The sequence below is a fragment of the Triturus cristatus genome, chromosome 10, assembly GCF_964204655.1.
Source record: "Triturus cristatus chromosome 10, aTriCri1.1, whole genome shotgun sequence".
Taxonomy (NCBI): Eukaryota; Metazoa; Chordata; class Amphibia; order Caudata; family Salamandridae; genus Triturus; species Triturus cristatus.
The window spans coordinates 262,571,572-262,587,187 of NC_140593.1; positions in this window are offsets into that span (position 1 = coordinate 262,571,572).

Below are 15,616 nucleotides of genomic sequence, written 5' to 3' on the forward strand. Positions count from 1 at the left end.
GATATTTCTCACCTGACTGCAACATGGAAATTACAAGTTAGATGCTTGACGAAAGTTTGACGGAGCACAAGTTCGAGAAATTTTATCTTACAATGTTGTTTGTTTGCTTTGGAGGTGACATTATTTTTTTTTTGTCTTACGGTGCCATTTAGTGACGTTACTATGGTCACCATTCAATGTTTGCATTTAACCAGTTTTACAACTTGGGTTTGGTTTGTTTTATCACGTTCTTTGTTTCTTGATCAGTGCACAACGTCTTGACCTCCACAAGGGGTGTGTGATATGGGCGTCGTCCCTTTTGTACAGTGCACAATATTTTTAAGCTTGTATAGTGCACGTTCTGTTGTATGTTCACTAGTGCACAATATTTTTGAGCTTGTATTCTGCTAAATTTGTTTTATCTTCACTTGTGCACAATGTTGTTTTCCCCATACGTGGTCTGTTGTTTTCACAAGTGTTAGAGTGTACAGTGTCTAATGTATACAATGTTTTGTGTGGACTACTGTCCCACTTGCACATGCTAATTTAAGGACCTCTCTGCGAGGTGTGTTTTAGGGTTATGTCCCTAGTTCATGTGTATATCAGTTGACCTCCAGTTGAGGTGTGTCGCACGGACGTGTGTCCTGTGTTCTAATGCACAAATTCCTGACCTCTTCGGAGGTGTGTTTTGGGGTCTTTTCCCATTATCTGGTGCATAATGTTTTTTACCTCTAGTCGAGGTACGTCCGCAGGTGGACATCACATCATTGGTTTTTTTTTGCTTTCACTGTAGTGCACGTTTTACCTTTTTTTAAGGTGTTTAGTGTTGGCAATTCTTTTGTTTACAACAGTGCACATTTACTTCCACTCGAGGTCGCCCATGCAGAAGCGAATGTTGTTACCCTTGGTGGGTGTGTGGTGTAAGTTGCCACAGTGCATGGGTCATGTTACTCTGGGCGTTCCAATTGTCTTAGTTTAGTTTTACGCTGTAGCCCAGTTATACTCTATTCATTGTAATTTCTTTTTCTTGCTGTCGTCAGGGAAGAGTGAGCATTAGGTTTCCGCTTGTTCTCTGTCGTCTTGTTTTCTCCTGATGTGAGCTGTGTTTTTGTATTTCTACCTGGCCAGTGGTTATGCAGGGGACAGTCATTAATGGATGTTTTCTTATTTTATTCTTTGGAAGGGAAGATGTGTGTTTTACGTTTTCCTTTCTTATGTTTTTTTCATTATATTTTATCTTTATCTCTTTTTGGTGTTTTTGTTCGGTTGTATTCCTTGGAAGGGAAGATGGGTTTTATTTGCGTTATTCTCTCTCGTCTTCTCGGTATATTCTTCCTCTGTTTTCTCGTCCTTTCTGGTCTTCTCGTTTATGTGTCTAGATTCTGTTCTTTTTCTCTCTTGTCATTCTAGATTTTGGCGTTTCTTTTTGTTTTTGTTGGAACAAAGGGGGATATGTAGTATCCTGGTCTGGTATGGTTAAGATGTGCCAATGGAATGCTCACAGTGTGATGCTGGATGGAATGTTGGGAGTGGGAATGGACAGTTGGAGATGGGCTGAGCACCTGGAAGGTTGCTCCTGGTGGGGTTATCTACTGGCTTATTTACATCTATCTTACAACTTGTAATCAGCCTCAATAAATCTACATGAAACTACTTCCTGGATCCTGGCTTGATTACTACAATTTTATCAATACATCAATACATGAACATGACTTGAAATCTCAAGATGGCGGCACGTTTACTCATGCTGTACCGGGTGGCTCAAGGCACGCTGGAGCATGCAGGCGTGAGCTGACAGCAAAACAGAACACGGACGGGCGTCATGGAGAACTGAGGAAATGAAGACGCAACCAAATCACACTGCTTGCACGCGACATTAGGAGTCAGGTGAGGAGCGCGCACACGTATTTCGAATTTGAAGGATGCACTGCCGTTGGTCGTAGTGGAGATCCACCCCAGAGCTTTAAATAAATAATAAAAAAAAATAGAGACTCTCAGAAAAAAAACACTCACATATAAGCGCAAATGCCCCCCACAAAATGCCTGTCCTCCCGCAAAGACTAACATAGCTAGTTCCTTTAAGAAGGCTCGAGGGCTGTTGAACGTAAATACTGTCAAAGTCCCAAAGACATTCCCCTTCGTCAAAAAGTGACATCGCCATCGCTGAAAGAACAAAACACAGCAGGGTGATCAGGCCGGCTGCGTCTCAGTGAGAGTTGTTACTGAAAAGGCTCCCAGAGATGTATAACACAAAGATGACGATCCCAGTGAATAAAAACAGGAGTAAGGGAAAGCTTGTGTGTAACACGAACGCTTCTTGTTCTGGATGCCAGATTGATAAAAAAAAACTTCACCAGGCACTCGAGATGTTGGAGGAACAGCATACATAAATGTAATTTATCTGTTGAAACGCTGTAGTGCAAAAAAACATTGTAGAGAGTCAAGTTTACCCTCTCCTGAGGGCACAAAAAAAAACGTTGCAGGGTGTGAGGCCTACCCTCTCCTGAGAGCATAGCACAGGCTTACCCTCTCCTGAGGGCACAGCAAAGGGCACAGCACTTGATAGAGACGTTGGGCTTACCCTCTCTTGAGGGCACAGCAGAGGCTTACCCTCCCTTGACAGTAACCAGAGACTAGAGCTGCAATTGAAACAGGAACTGGCACCGAAGCGTAGAGGGCGACCGTTGTAGAGGTCACTGGTGGGGCTATGGTGTGCCAGTTAGTTGAATATTCGCAGCTGTAGTTACTTGAGTTGCTTTAGCTTGATAGTAGATGCTCTAGACTTGAAGTAAACTTGAAATTGAAGGTTACAGAGGTAGCAGATGCAGGTTCTTTAGTTCAACTCGTCGCCATAAAATTGTAGTAATCAGACCAGGATCCAGGATGTAGTTTCATGTGAATTTATTGAAGTTGATTACAGGTTGTAAGATAGATGTAAATAAGCCAGTATTAAACCCCACCAGGAGCAACCTTCCAGGTGCTCAGCTCATCTCCAACTGTCCATTCCCACTCCCAACATTCCATCCAGCATCACACTGTGAGCATTACATTGGCACATCTTAACCATACCAGACCAGGATACTACATATAACATAGTAGGAAGTTATGGATTAATAACTCTCGATAGGAGATGGCCAGAAATGACATTCAAAGACTTCCCAGAATGGTATTCATAAATCCAACAATATGATAATGTTGAATTTCTCCTAAAGTGTACATACAAGAAGTTATAAGACTTTCTTGTTTGTAACTCCAAATTCAGCCTTCCAGTGGCCTGTCCTGGCCAGGCTGCCTTGTAGAGGTGATAAAGAGCCCTTAGGGTTAACCAGCTCTGCTGGCAGGGCAGTATGCTGTTCCATAGGAATGCCAGGCCAGGGGGAGGAGTCGTAAACTATGTTCTTCACAGATGAGAGCAGAGACCAGTGTAATTTACAGCTCTGAACTTACCACCTTCGGCAGATGGTAGGTTTAAGGAAGGTATGAGCAGATGCAGGGGGGAGAGTCTAAGTAAATTAGCCATCCTAGGGGTGTGTTTAGCCAGCTCTTACCTCCTTGCTGGAAAATCAGCCATTATGGATTTGGAAGATTTGATGCACTCTGGGACAAAATAATGCCACACTCTACAGGATGTGGTCATATATTGGAGGAGTTACCCTGCTCCCATTGGTCAGAAGTGACTTCCTGCTTCACCCAGAGAACTAGGAATACGTATCTGAGAGGGGCAGAGCTCTCCAGATATGCTGCTTGAAACTTACTGAAGCAAGAAGTGCCCTGTTGAGAAGTTTTGCTGTGCAAAGATTTCTAAGGCCTGACCTCTGAAGACTGCACCATGTGAAACTACAGCCCTGTGGATTATCCTGCTGAAAAAGAACTAAAGAGTGGACTCTCTGAAAGCTACAGGTTAAAAAGGTTTGACCTGGACTAGAAGAAAACTGAAGCCGGCGAACCCTCACCGGATCCAGCCACATGAGGAGCATTGAGAGACCCCGCAAAAAAAAAGCTCCAGAAAAGTCAGCTCATAGAAAAGGTGATCGGGAGCAACCGCGAGAGCCAAGCCGCCTGCCTTCCATCACGTGCCGACCTGGATTTCTGGGTTGCCTTGCTGAAGCGATCTTGAGAAATTTTCTAAGTCCACTCCAGGGAAGTTGAGCGGGACCTCGTCACAAGTCAAGCCGGGGAACCCTCACCGGATCCGGAGTGGCTGGAAGCTTTGAGGGCCCTCGGGAAAAAAAGCTTCAGAAAAGTTAAGGTAGAAACTGAGACCGGGACTAGCCACGCGCTATAGCCGCTCAGGGCTCCATCATGCCCGGCCTGAAACTTTGACTTTGGCCCGGTCTAATGCGAGCAGGTACCACAATATGGTGCAATAACCTTCTAAGTGCTATATTTTATTACATCTTTAAAAATTCATATCTCCGGATCCCTACATTGGATTTTTGTCATTTTTGTGTCATTTTAACGATAGAAATATTTCCTATTTTCATAAATTGGTGTTGGATTTTTATTATGTGTTATGTCTTACTTATTTACTGAATTGGTGTTTTTAAATGCTTTACATACCTGTGTTTGAAGGTAAGCCTGTCTGCTCCCCAGCCAAGTTACCAAGGGTTGAGCATAGGAATAATTTTCTAAGACCTATGCTGAGTCCTATCATGTGTTAGTGGCCTTATTGCCAGTGGCAGACCTACATTTGTCCCTACCAATAACCCACTTTCCAACAAGTACTGACCTCAATAAAGAGCACTGGATCTGTCGAATTAGCGTGCCTGCATGAAAACATAAAGAATTAGTTCACTTCGATCACACAGTCCTGTAGTAGGAGTAAATTTTGTTGGTACAAACAGGCTTAAACACAGCGGTGTGGTGATGGGAATAGGAGCAAATGGACCTTAGTAATTTAGACCTGTGCTTTTTCATCTCCAAGATTACAGCCAACTCGTCCAACTGGCAGAGAGGTCCCAAAGAATCAGAGTAGGAAAGACAAGAAAGAAGCCTAGAATTTTGACAATGCAACTATATTGGAATCATACAAAGCATTTTAAAAATAAAACAAATCATATTAAGACATATGTTATTGTCCAATCCCTGCATTGTCCTGTTAAAGTTCTCCTCCCCAGTTTGGGAGTTCTTTATGATTAGCAAGCAGGAGGGCAATATTTCAATATGCTCCACTTGCCACGCTGGTGTTTGTCGAGGTCAGCCCAGTTCACACTATGGTACTGGAGGCCAAACATCCCATATGAAAAAATATCACGCAATCTAGTGGGAGGAGCACCTCAAAAAGGTAGCTGGTGGTGGGGATGAGAGAGTGGAAGCAGCTCAAATCATGGTGATAGAAGGAGGTGATGAGGAAGAAGAGGATGACAATTTACACAAAGCTGTCCTGTCCCCTGCAGTGTGCTAGCATCACCTGCATCAACAACCTACAAATGGCAGAGGACTCAGATGCAGACACCACCACATACAGTGATTCCTCTTAGAAGCACATTGAGTCTACCACCTCCTGGTTCTCTCTGGAAGTCGCCTGTGTCAGTGGCACCACAAAAGAAAAAATCCAACAAACTATTACAAGCATGTTTAGACAGAGTGCTGTTCATACTATCTACCTAATGACAGACATGTGAACTAGTTGTCAAGCAACTGGTTCAATGTATATCACTGCACACTGGATCTCTTTTGTAGGGGTTAGGCAACAGCTATCTGTAGGTCAGATCACTGAAGAAAGTTTTACGGACATTCGGCGGCTTGCATAAGTAGCAATATTTATCATGGAGAAATTCCCTTTAGCTGCAAACATCTTGGAAGAATTTAAAAGCAAGGTGTTTGAATGGATTTGACTCAGAGGTCTCAGAATTGGATTCATTGTCAAGGAAAATAGCAGTAATATAGCTCAGGCCATGATAGACGGTGAATATATCAGTATCCTGTGTCTGGCACATTGCATCAACCTTATTGCAGAACTTTCTAAAAAATGAAGACATAGTCAGCAACATACTGGCTAGCTGCAGAAAGAATATGAACTCATTTCAGTCATTCTTTTAAAGCCTGGAACCAGTTGAGGATCATTCCGTGTGCTAATAGAGTACCCATCAAAGCCCTCATACAGAAGTTGCCAACACTTTGGAACTCCACCTACTACATGTTGCAATGTCTGTTTGAGCAGTACAGACTGACCACCAACTATGTCCTTGAAAGAGGAGGAGATACAACTGGGAAAACCATAACCATGGAGATGGGCAAATGAGGCTAGTCAAATGCCTGACACAAATGCTAATTCCTTTTGAGGGTGTAACATGAGAAGTCAGTAAAGAGGACAGTACAATGAGCCAAGCAATTCTGTTGTTTCACCTGCTACAGGACCAGTTAAAAAAGGTTCACCGGTGTGAACAAATAAGCATATGAATTGGTTCAGATCTTAATTCTTCACTTGGCTGTTAATACATGCTTGCAAAGAGAGATTGTGTCCTCCAAAGAGTTAAACTGTACTTGACACATGGATACTGGCCACCTTCATTCCTTGTTCGGAAGAGGATGCTTCACAATAGAAGACTTGGATTGTTGAGCAACAGAGGAATCAACCCAACCTCTGCAATGGCTTGGTTTTAAGTGGCTGGGCTTAAGTCAAGTGCAGAGCTGAAGGCAACAGGGGTCAAGCAAGCGGCATCACCAATGACCATTCAGAGGATGGTCTAAGGCTATCTGGTTGACCCAAAAGAGGTCTACCTGGATCAAAACCCATTGGTCTCTTGCTATGGGAAGATGCTCCTATGACCAGAGCTCAGCAAAATGGTAATAAAGTACCTGGTTTGTCTGTTAGCCAGTGTGTCAGCTGAGCATGTGTCCAAAGCACCTAGTGCAATAGTCCATTCTCTCGCCTAAAAACATGGAGACTATGATTAAAATTAACCAACACTTCATATCCTACGATTACCAACTTCTGGGTGAACCCCTTGAGTTTAAGGAGAAACTCTACTTCCCTGACTGAGCAGGCCACAATAAAACTTCCACATTATCATCAAACTGCTTTGCAAAAAAGGGATATAACTGTTTGGTGTGTGACTTATGCAGCCCCACCATTTATTCACATGTATGGACTGGATTGGAGTTGGACCAGTGTGAACACAAGAAGTCTCCCCATTCGCTAAAAGGACATGAAAACATAGCCACCCATCCCTATCTGTAAAATCTAGAAATGAGCCCAACAGAAGTATATTGAAACATGATTTATTTCCTTGCAGCATAGTCCCTGGTGCAGCACCAACCACCTAGATAGGAATGAATCCTAGCATTACCACATTCTATAAGAGAATCATGTTACATCACCCAAACAAATGACATAGGCATTGACAGCAAAGAAGCTGTAGATCTAACACACCTTTTTTTCTATAGAAAAATAAACAAATAAAAATGAATTCAAAACTATATACAAAGGACATAGAAACACATACTGTGATAATGAAAGATAAAGGAGAATAATGAATTACTCAAAATCAGCAAGTCGTGTAGGAAAACGCTTTACACGTGTCCCCAACTTAGCTCTAGATGCTACAGATTCTTCAGCAAGACATTCTCTAGAGCTTACCCCATCAGATACATTTGAATCCATAAAAGAGCACTTTTGTGCCAGATCAGCATCTTGCAAATCAGAGCAGACTTGTTCTCCCAAATTCACTTTCAAGAAAGATCCATCATTAAATTCTTCATTAAAATCTAGATTACATCTAGCCACACATCTCACATTCCAGACCTTCCCTTCTTGAGTCATTACACTCTTAACATAAACTTTGATGACCTTCATAGGCCTTCAAAATCTTTGCATACTCTTCGTGAACATCCCAGATTTCTTCACCTTCACACAATCACCCACCACCAATGAATGGCACCTGGTTTTCCATTTTTCATCATACAACTTCTTAACCCTATCTTGCTTCATCTGGACTCTGTCCTTGATCTCTTGAACATTCATTTCACCTTGATATTTGTTCGGTTCTCTCCTGAACCACCAAGGACACTGTGAGAAGTCGGCCTGGTATATGCTGACCACTAATTAAAGTGGGCACCTTGTACCACTCCAAACAACCCTTATTGGTGATTAGGTTAAAGACAACCTTTATTAAAAGCTATCCTAGCAGTAGCTATGGAGAGCAGCCTTCATGCTAAGTCTCCAAGGAATGTAAAGCAGCTTGTTATACCAGATCAGAACCTCCTGAATGACCAAATAAAAGGAAAACCACACAAGGAAGATATCAAATATATGTATTTATTACTAAACACTCTCTACTAACCTCTTTATGAGATTAGAGAACAAAGCACACACTATTAAATCACTACAACGACAGTAAATAGCACAATACACAGTGGGCTCCAGGGGGAGACCAAACCATATACTAAGAAAGTGGTATAACAACCATGACTTGACTAGAATCGCTGGGACCTCAAGGAACCGCCCAAAGTAGTGACACAGGGGACCACGGAGTACGGGTGCAGTGTGAGAACACAGACGCGAGCTCCGTACAACTCTATGGGAAAGTCGCAGTTGGAATTTTAAAGATTATGGACACTTCGGCAAACTCAGTTACACATAGAAGGTTCTAAGGCCAGCACCTTAGACCGTACCGAGATACCTGTGTTACCTATCCCAGAGGAGCTGGGTTTATAGGGGTCAAGTGATGTTGGAAACCTTCGTAGTTTTTGATGGCGTGATGCGGAAAAGTGCTGCTGCCGGGAAGATGAAAAGTGTCTGCTGGAATCCAAGCCTGGATCTGAGGTGAGAAGAACTTAAAAGCAGCAGGGACAGAGTCTGGGTCACTTCATAGTGACCAGGGGCACAATAGAACAAATGCCCCCCCCGATGTCGGGTATTTCAGGTAAGAAGAGGTGAAGCTTGACTCTGCAGCCACAGGGACCAGGAGACGTCGACGATGACCAAAGTCCAGAGATGAGCTGTCCCACAACGGATGTCGACTGCTGGGGGCTCAGTGTCCGTATTGAACACCAACAAGCCTTGTCAAATGCAACCCACGCGGTCAGAGGAAAGATACTTCGGTGAGGACCAGCAAGGTCCTGGGGACTCTCCAAGCTATGGAGAGTCAGGCCACATCTGGAGCAACCAGGAAAGCCCATGGAAAGTCAAAGTTACCATCACAGGGACCCACAAGCTAACGGACCAGGGAACGTGAAGGGACCTCAAGCTGAATCACAAAATACCAGCCCACAGAACACTTGTGGAGTGTAGGCCGGAAATCTTCAGTGGAATTACTGCTCGGGGTCAGGACTACAAGTAGCCCAAAGCACAGCCTCAGGGATCGCCGAAAAGCATATGCTGCTGCAAAAGTACACGGTTCAAAGGGGTTCAGGTTGCACGTTCCCCATGAGGGATACGGGCCTCAGAATTGCTGAGAGCGCAGATCAACCTCAGAGACCTTGGGAACCCACCTCCTGTGTTGCAGAAATCTTCAGAGTCCTCAGGAGCTCGGGAGATGCAAACCGGTCAGATGAATTTACGTGCCTGCCTTGCAGGGGAGTAACTCCTTTACTCCAAGGGAGAGTCCTCAGTCGTCCAGCATCGTGCAGATCGTTGAAGTACTTGGAGGCATATCATCAAGGAGGCGAAATAAAATTATCGCCACTTTTGCGTCCATTTTCAGACGAAAAGCGATGATAATTTGATCGCCTAATCAGCAAGGTCACGCTATCGCGTGAATCGTTGCATTATCGCCCTTTACCCCAATGCCCATCTTTGCATCTCTAATGAGATGCAAAGTGAGCGTTCCTGCCCTGACATAACTGGAGAAATGTCGCTAAGCGACATTTCTCCAATTATCCATGGGCACGCTAACCTGCAGAGCGACAAGCAAAGTAGCGATAACCTCTGTTACGCTACTTTCCTTACACCTGCTTCAAAACTGACTTAGCCATGATATCCTATGTAAGGTGGATTTCATGGCTAAGTCTGCCCTATCAACAAGCTATCGCCAAACTTTGTGAGATTATCGCTGGATTTCCAGCGATAATCTCACATTTGGCAGTTAGCGTTTGGAATGTTATCGCTTTTGAGATAAGTGTTGCTAATAGCACGCTATCTCAGAGATAAAATTCCACGTTTCCCGGCAATAATTATCCTAGCGCTAAGTGCGCTTAGCGATAATTATCGCCGGTCCTTGATGATATGCCCCATCGTTTCTGTAGGAAAGTTTAGTCCAGGTAAAATCTAAAGTCCTGTAGTCAGGGGTTCCTACTTTATACCCAAGGAAGGGGTGGGACAAACTCTGGAGATCCACCTATGGGAGGGTCAGGTCAGAGGGGTGGCTACACCCATGTCCTTTGTCCAGTTTCAGGCCAGAGCAGGAGCAAATGGCTCCTGCAACCGGTTTGAGCTGGTCTATGCACAGGGACAACAAATGTGCCCCCAGCGCAGACATCAAAGCACTCTCAGAGTGCACCCACCCAGCCCCAATATACTAAATCCTGTCTGGGAGGTGGTCACACCTCCCTGTGACAGGAAACCTACTTTCAAGCCTTCCCCTGCTCGAGCTTGGCTCAGCAGCAGGAGGGCAGACTCGTGTCTGTGGCTGGCAGCATCCATTTTGTGATGCTCAGGTCGAGAAAGCTGGTATCGGGTAGCCCGGTATGTCACATTTGTCCTTCTAGGAGGGTGAATCATACCTCCCCCGCCAGTTACAGGCGGGGAGGAATGATTCAAGGTGTTTGACACCAAACACGACATGTTTTTATGCAGCCATTTTAAAGTTAGCATTCACCGCAAGGTTATAATGCACTCAAGTATATATGGTCGGCTGCAACACAAGCAACACCAGAAAATAGGTTACGAAGGCTGCAGAGGGGCTCTGCTCATGGAGGGGCACCCTGTCACATAAAACCTAGCACCCTGCCTTCAGGATTGATAAGGCCTGCCATTGGGGTGACTGATAGGTTTATATGTGCAGTGATATAGAATAGATATAGTGAACCTATATCTAAGTAAGGGGTGCATGCACCACCTTATACAGGTTGCTGTTGCAGACCTGTGGTGTCTCTCAGGGGTGGCACAATACATGTTGCAGCCCCTGGGAGGCCCCTGGGGTACCTATGCCCTGGGTACATAGTATACCATATACCAGAAACTTATAAGGGTAACCCAATATCCAATCTGGAGTGTACCTAAAGTACATGCAGTCAATTTAGAGGAGAAAGCAGCTAGACTGGGGTCCTCGATAGCAGGATCCCAGTCAATCTAAGTTGAAAACAATGAAACATCAGCAAAAAGTGGGGGTAACTATAAGAAGCAGATCCTACTCTCCTACAGACACAACTTGGATATGGGTGGTCTACCCCTCGACAACCTGCAATGACTGACCTCAGTGGTAGTCTGAGGAGTAATACGGTACCACCACAGTTTCTCTTTCAATTTGCCCATCTACAAATCACCAAACCCACATGCCCAAGTGATACACTCCTTAAGGACTCTATTGAACCTTTCAACCTGTCCATTACCCTGTGGTTCTTATAAAGCAGTGGTTGCATGCTTAATATTTCTGAAAGAGAAAAAGATTTGCATTTCTTTAGACACAAGTTGAGTACCGTTATCAGATATCACAACTTCAGGATAACCTTCCTTAGCAAAAATGTCTTTGAAAAATTCACTAATGGCACTAGATGTGGCATGAGGCACCGGTTTCACCTCAGGCCATTACGAATGATAATCAACCAGCACCAAGGCAAATCTACAATCAGAAGGAAGTCCGTGAAAGGGTCCAGAAATATCAAAACCCACCTTTTGCCAAGGAGTGGTAGGCCAAGGTATGGGTTGGAGGGGAGCTGGAACAGGCTTCAACATTTTCTCACTGTTGACACAAACTGTACATTCCCTTACAACCTTTTCTGCCATCATATCCAAACCAGGCCACCAAAATGTGGTACATATGAATGTTTTCATAGAGTATCTGCCCGGATGTCCTTCAGGAGCTAACCTCAAAATATCAGCTTGCATACCTTTAGGAGGAATTCACTTTCCATTTTTGAAAACAAGACCATTTTCAACAACCAATTCCTCAGCTATTCTTAAGAATGGAACAAGTTCCTCTTGCACTTTTCTCCTCTCTGGCCAACCCATCTCCACATACCTCTTAATCTGACCCAAAAGCTGATCACCAGAATCATCTTTCATCCCCTTGTCTTTTTGTAATCCCTTAAACTCATCAGAAAGATAGTCAGATACTGCAAGTACAACATCTTCTTCAATACCAGTTGAATTGTTGGTCATATCAGATATAGGAAGATGTGACAGACAGTCAGCCATTACACTACTGCGTCCTGTCCCATATTCCACTTGAAAACAATACTCTTGAAGTTTTGAGACAAGTCTCTCAGTCAGAGCAGTGGAATTCCAACCCCCACCCGGAGAAAGAATCCCTACAAGGGGTTTGTGATCCGTTTTGAGAAAAAACCGTGACCGCCAGATGAAATTCCGAAAATGTTTAAATGCCCACACACACCCCAAAAGTTATTTCTCAATAACTGCATATCTTCTTTCAGCATCTGGCAATGTGCGTTAAGAAAAAGTAATATTTCACTGTTCTTTAGTACACCTTTGTGATAAGATGCCACCAATGCCATACATACTGACGTCCACAGTTACAATGAATTGTGCACCCTTTCTAAAGGGTTTCAGAGTAGGAGCATGAGCAATCTCATTCTTAATTTCTTCATTTTAGTAGCAAAATTTACAATAAATTTACTGTAAAACTCACAAAGTCCTGCACACGATTACAATGTTTACCTATCATCAGGAGCAGGAGCTTTAAGAATGGCTTCAGCCAAAGATTTTTTGGGAATTACACCATCCTTGGACACCGTCTGACTCAGGTACTCAACACATTTGCAAAAAGTTGACACTTGTTCCCTTTTAGAGTTAAACCACTTCTCTTCAAAACATCACACACCTCTCTAATATGCTTTTCATGTTCCACTTCATCTTTTGATAATATCAAGATATCGTTGTGAAAACATTTGATACATTTCTCCATATCTTTAAACAAATGAAACATTTTAATTTTAAAAACAGACCCAGAAGAGGCTAATCCAAAAGGCATGTGTTTAAATTGAAATAGCCCCTGCGGTGTAATAAACCCTGTTAAATGATGGTAGGCCGACCTCAAATCCAGAGTGGAAAACACTTTGGCCCCATCAGCATGCAAATTTCTTCATTTATGTTGGGAAAAGGATGACAATTCACAATAATGTTGGCATTCACTGCTCTTAAGTCACACAGAGTCCACACAGAGTCAGGGAATTATCTGGTTTGCGTGCCAAAACTATCGGAGATACCCATTCTGAGGACTCTACCTCTTCAATCACACCCTCATTCACCATTCCCATCAACATGTTTTTTAATTCAGCCCTTAAATTAATGGGCACATTGCGAAACTTTTGTATAACAGGTTTGTCATTAGATTTAAGTTTGATTTTGTGGGAATACCATTGCAGTTTTCCCACACTTTCTGTGAAAACTTCAGGAAATGTACCCACAATTCCTCTATCTATCTCCTTTTCCTCTATCACGAGAAAAGGTTCGTGACTCCTAGGATTAAGAATAACCCCTAGCTTCCATTGATCTTTCCAACCAAGAACATTCACCCCACCGGGTGCCACATACAATTTTATCATTGCTTCTCTACCTTTAAACAGAATATCAGTGTCAACATATCGCACAATGTCAATGACGCTACCATTAAAACTCTCAGCAATAATGTCAGAAGGATTTAGACACTCAATACACCACAAATGTTCAAATTTGTGAATTTGTGGTAACAATCGTCCATGGAAATCCAGAATCTGCTATTAACTCTAAATCAACCCCATTGATATTCACAACACATTTGAGAGAACTTTTACCCTCTTCCTACTTTCCCATCTTCTCCTCTAAGCCCTCCAAGATAGAGACAACTACACCTCTAACTCTTTCAGAATCCTTCAAAGAGTCACAAACATTTCTCATGTTCCCTTCATCACCTTCAGCTCCGCTAACAAGATAAGATACCTTATTCTCAAATTATTATTTCTCCTCGAATCACGACAAACTCTGTAAAAATGTGAATTTTTTCCACACTTCACACACGTCTTCCCAATGGCAGGACAACGAGGTGAGGAGGCAATGTGAGATGCACTACCGCAACGATAACATACAAACTTGTCTTCTCTGACATACCTCTCTTCTTCAAACCTGTTGGTTCTCCCAGTAGCATTTTTTTTAATTCATCTAACCTTTTTTTAACAACTCCTCGACCTCTAGAAATACCATCCCCACCAATTTCACCAACTACATCAAGATCATCATTCTTGTTTTTCTCTGACACATGTACAGATTTCATCCATTTCACAGACTGCTCCAACGCCATAACTGTAAAAATCATACCTTGCAAATTTGGATCCCCCATGACCCAAAATTGCTCTTGAACCTTTGTACTTTTCACATGTACTATGATCTGATCCCTGATCATTTCATCAGTAATCGCTCCAAAATTACAATGCAAACATAAACCCATCAAAGCAGTTAGGAAATCATCAAAACTTTCCTCAGTTGCTTGTGCTCTGGTGTAAAATTTAAATTGATTCAAAGCTACACTGACAGTCAGTTTGAAGCTCTTCTCCAACCTTAAAAGTTCTTCTTGAAACACATCAGTTTCTTCACCTTCTAAAGAAATTTGTGGTAAAGTACGAAAAGTCAATTGCCTTTCAGAACCCAAACAATGCAGAAGAATATTCTTTTTTTTTTTGTTAAATTATTTTTAATTGGTCAACAAAACAAAAAAGTACAGCAATGCAGTTTATCATAAACATGTAATCAGGTACAAGATATGTATATATATTTTTTACATATGTGATACCACCATGACTCTTCATTCCAATGTCTCTCCCGCCACATTTAAAGGGTCACACAATCTGCCTTCACTATGCCGTAGTTGGAGACAAGCATATTTCTCCCCTGTCTGTATTCCAAGCAGCCCACTTATGATACAATTTTTTAGGGCAGCCTCTGTGCATGAAAACATCCTTCTCTGCAGCCATAGCTCTGTCCATGTCAGCAATCCAGTCTTTATTCCGCGGCATCTCCCCCACCCCCTATTTTTGTGCAATGTTTCGTTATTGCTAAGGCCCATCCCAGTGAAACCCATGATTTCTCGGTCTGAGTAAGGTCAGTGGCTTCCCATTCATTTAGCAGACTAAGCTTAGGGGTAACCATCAGTGTCTTCCCGCCGGGACTTAGTAAGTGTTCGGTAACAACTTTCCAGTATGCTTGGGCAGCTGGACACTCCCACATAGTATGTAAGAAAGTCCCCTCTTAATGACACTGTCTAAGGCAAGAAGGATCAGCCCTCCTGCCCATCTTAACCAGAACTCCCGTGGCAAGATAAACTCGATGCAGGATTTTAAGTTGGACCAGTCGCATGGGGATGGCCACTTCCCAAGGGGAGGCCAAGGTGTCGCGTCAATCATCTTCCTCCAACTCACCCAGCTCTGCCTCCCAATTCTGCCGCAAGGGCGTTAAGAGATCCGGGTGGTTATTAATCAATTTTTTAGATGATACAGCGCCTTGACGCCCTGGGGCTAAGTTTGCACTCTATAAATCTAATATTCA